The 4,534-nt window shown below is 46.0% G+C and overlaps 1 protein-coding gene across 1 annotated transcript in view; it reads left to right on the plus strand.

Annotated features, from left to right (window-relative positions):
* Nucleotides 1–4,534, plus strand: part of AGPAT4 (1-acylglycerol-3-phosphate O-acyltransferase 4) — a 142,182-nt gene that overhangs the window by 38,629 nt on the left and 99,019 nt on the right. The gene's annotated exons all lie outside the window — the stretch shown is intronic.

Genomic DNA, 4,534 nt, shown 5'->3' on the forward strand with positions numbered 1-4,534 from the left:
TTTTTTTTGAGACGGAGTCTCACTCTGTCGCCCAGGCTGGAGTGCAGTGGCACGATCTAGGCTCACTGCAAGCTCCAGCTCCCAGGTTCACGCCATTCTCCTGCCTCAGCCTCCTGAATAGCTGGGACTACAGGCACCCGCCACCACGCCCAGCTAATTTTTTGTATTTTTAGTAGAGACGGGGTTTCACCATGTTAGCCAGGATGGTCTCGATCTCCTGACCTCGTGATCCGCCCACCTCGGCCTCCCAAAATGCTGGGATTACAGGCGTGAGCCACCGCGCCCTGCCAGCCTCCCAGGTTTAAGTGATTCTCCTGCCTCAGCCTCCCGAGTAGCTGGGATTACAGGCACCCACCACCACGTCCAGCAATTTTTTTTTTTTTTTTGTATTTTTAGTGGAGATGGGGTTTTACCATGTTGGCCAGGCTCGTTTTGAACTCCTGACCTCAAGTGATCTGCCTACCTTGGCCTCCCAAAGTGCTAGGATTACAGGTGTGAGCCCCTGCTCCCGGCCTCCTGCTGACTTTTAATGCATGCTTTAAGCCCTCATCGGGTCATTTGTCTGCCCCCAGAGGTAACTGTGCCGGCTTCTGTAGCCAGATTTCATTGTGTGAACTTGTTGAAAGGGAATTCCCAGTAGGATTTGGCCTCCTGCACTCCCATCCCTAGGGCCTTTCAAGGTCATGGGGTGAATCTCAGGAAAAAGTAAAGCTTAAAACGCTGCTTCTGAGCTCACTGATGGGAAAACACCTGCTGTTTCATTTCATAAGTACCAAAACCCAGAAAAAGGCAATACATCATCTTTGCTTTGTCAGGCACATGAGTTCATCATTTTTGGCCTTGATAGTAAGAAGCATCTTCTTTTTTTTCACAGAAATATGGCATAGCAGCAGTTTCCTAATTCTCTGTTGATTCAGAAACTCCATGAGTACCGCTCTGATATGCTCAGAAACAGCATAAGTTCTTTGTCATATCCTTGCCTCATATAATAAGCTACTGAAGTGGATTTGCTGGAAAGGCTCTTTCTGTCACATTGTAGGTACTTGCAAAGCTAAAAGGGAAATAGGCAAAGTATTTTTGAAATGTTTCTCTCCAGCTATTTTCATCGCTGGCCAGATATTTATACCATCTTTCTTCAGCATGACATGAAATTGGCTAATTGCCACATTAGAAGAGAAAGTGCTGTTTTATTCAAGATGAGAAAGACGCTGGTATGGTTTGTATCTGTGTCCCTGCCCAAATCTCACGTTGAATTTGTAATCCCCAGCGCTGGAGGTGGGACCTGGTAGGAGGTGATTGGATCACGGGGGTGGAGTTCTCATGAATGGTTTAGCATCGTCCCGCCTTGGTACTGTATAATGAGTGAGTTCTCTTGAGATCTGGTTGTTTAAAAGTGTGTGGCACCTCCCCCATCTCTCTGTCTCGCTCTTCCTCCTGCCATGTAAGATGTCCACTCCCTCTTTGCCTTCCACCATGAGTAAAAGCTTCCTGAGGCCTCCCCAGAAGCAGAAGCCGCTGTGCTTCCTGTACAGCCTGCAGAACCATAAGCCAATTAAACCTCTTTTCTTTACAAATTGTCCATTCTCAGGTATTTCTTTATAGCAGTGGGAGAATGGACTAATCCAGATGGGTCCTCAAAACGTCTATCTGGAATGAACTTAAGACCTATGTCACACATTTGTCCTCCAGACACGCCCCGACATAATTCAGCCGTGTTTCTTTTAATACTCAGCCCTCATTCTAAAGTCAGTTAAATTATTTAACACCTCACAGCACTTCTGGTTCTTCTTCAGAGGATGCCTTGACTATTCTTGTTTTGGCATTTGCATATAAATTTGAGAATCTGCATAAGTTTCACAAAATCAAAAAGCAATAGCCTCCCTGGGATTTTGATTAGACTCTGTTGTCCTTTTTTTTTTATTTTTTATTTTTATTTTTTTTTTGAGACGGAGTCTCGCTCTGTCACCCAGGCTGGAGTGCAGTGGCGCGATCTCAGCTCACTGCAAGCTCCGCCTCCCGGGTTCCCGCCATTCTCCTGCCTCAGCCTCCCGAGTAGCTGGGACTACAGGTGCCTGCCACCAAGCCCGGCTAATTTTTTTTGTATTTTTAGTAGAGACGGGGTTTCACCGTGTTAGCCAGGATGGTCTCGATCTCCTGACCTCGTGATCCGCCCGCCTCGGCCTCCCAAAGTGCTGGGATTACAGGCGTGAGCCACCGCGCCCGGCCAGGCTCTGTTGTCCCTTTTTACTGATAGAAAACCTGAGGTGCAGAATAGTTAATGTGCCCAAAACAGGGTTCCAATACACAACCAAGAAGAGAGAGAGCAGAGCCGCAAACTCGGGCAATGGAACTCTCAAGCCCACATGCAACCACCACACACCAGGCCAGGAAACGGGCCTTGAGGACAGAAGTGGAGCTGCAACTTAAGACCCCAAACACACCAAGCCTTGTCTGATTTCTCTTTAGGCTCCTCTGCTTGGGTTCCTCTTTACGCTTCACCAGTGCTATGTGAGACTCTGGTTCATGCATTACTAGTGACGATTTTACCGGAGGGCATATGGTAAAATTTCAATTTACCCTGAAATCTTATAAGGAAAAAAAGAATTCTTTATTTTTCTTCCTAATGCCCTAATATTAAACTGGACACTGAGGAAGGCAGTGTTTAATCCCCTGCATTTCCGATGTCAGCTGGCTTCCTTTTCATAGTGTAGAATTGGCAAAACAAAGGATTTGTCAAGTAATTTACAAACGCTAGGCCCCAGAAACCTAGTGAAAACTGGAGCTTGGCCTGACCAGATTGTCTTGACGCCATTAGTGGCTAATCCGGGGGAAAATGGGCAAATTGCATGAATATTCAACATCAAACTGTTACTGCTGCCAAACTGCAAACCCATGTAAACCCCTCCTATTTACGTGGCTCCCAAAGTCAAGTGCACTGAGCGGGAGCTGCCAGCTTAACGCCTATTCCTCAGTGGGAGCCTGGGAGTGTTGAAACTCAGTACGGAGCTTTCCAGCCTGGAAATGTCTGTGGAAGTGCTGTCTGCGAAGGCCAGAGATGTGATGATTCAGACCCTGCAGGGCCTGGATTTGTGCCAGAGAGTGGAGCTTCCGGGGCCTAGAGAATGGGATGTGTCAGTGGAGTAAAGATGATTTCAGAGAACTCAGGCCAAAAGCTTCTTCCCATTTCCCTTCTATCAGAAATGTATAGGAATCTTGCAGGAATGCAGCCTGCCTTCCAGATAGTTCCAGTAAATGCAAACATGCCTCCCTGTGATCTCCGTATGCCTGAAACCGTCCTCAGAGCCAACCTGCATGGCCCAGGAGTGACTGCACTAAAAGCTGTGCTGTCTTCTGCCCTTGGGGTAATTTCTGGGCTGCTCTGCAAAAGGGAGTTCTGAGCCCAAAATACTCCTGACACGTGCAGGAGAAAGAGCTCAGAGTTAAAAGTGACCCCCAAGATCAGCTACCGATTGTGGCAAGCGTAGGCAGTTGCCCAACCTCACCATTGCCTCAGTTTCTTATTCTGAAAAATGGGATGATAAGAATACTCATCTTGTGGGATTCATAGGAGCCTTAAAATGAGATCATATGTGTGAAACTCTTACAGAAGCCCCTCAATTTATGATGGGATTACATCCCGATAAATCCATTGCAAATTGAAAATATTGTAGGTCAAAAAGGCATTGCATATACCTCAACTGTCAAACATCATTGTCTAGCCTAGCTTGCCTTAAATGTGCTCAGCACATGTACGTCAGCCTACGGTTAGGCCAAATGATCTTACACAAAGCTTATTTTGTAATAAAGTGCTGAATAGTCCATGTAATTTATTGAATACTGTACTGAAAGTGAAAAACAGAAGAGTTGTATGACCTCGAATTAAAATTTCTCTGAATGGATATTGCTTTTACACCATCGTAAAGCTGGGAATTTTCAGTGGAAGCGTAAGTCGAGGACCATCTGTATACAGATTGTTCATTATTAATAAAGATTGTAACCATTTTAGGGCCTCTCCACTACTATTGTTAGAAAGTTTGTTGTAACATTAGACGTCTTCCTGGGGTCGTCTGCAAGGCTCTTCTGCTTCCAGGACAAGCGAGTCCACTGCTCTCAGCTTTCCTTTTCATCAGAGTATTTGAAACTCCTGCCCTTTTCCTCAAAGGAAACCGTTTATTTCCCAAACTGTAAAGTCATTTCATTATTCTGTTTTGAGCTGGAGACTGATTAGAGGACTGTGAGTCTAACTGTATGTGTGTGTTGAGTTTCTTTCTGATTTCAGAACCCTTAAGGATGTGTGTGTGTGTGTCTGTGTGTGTGTGTCTGTGTGTCTGTGTGTGTCTGTGTGTGTGTGGTGTGTGTGTGTGTCTGTGTGTGTGTGTGTGTCTATGTCTGTGTGTGTGTGGTGTGTGTGTCTATGTCTGTGTGTGTGTGTGTGTGGTGTGTGTGTGTCTGTGTGTGTGTCTATGTGTCTGTGTGTGTGTGTGGTGTGTGTGTGTGTGTGGTGTGTGTGTCTATGTCTGTGTGTGTGTGTGTG

This window comes from Theropithecus gelada, chromosome 4, assembly GCF_003255815.1.
Source record: "Theropithecus gelada isolate Dixy chromosome 4, Tgel_1.0, whole genome shotgun sequence".
Lineage (NCBI taxonomy): Eukaryota > Metazoa > Chordata > Mammalia > Primates > Cercopithecidae > Theropithecus > Theropithecus gelada.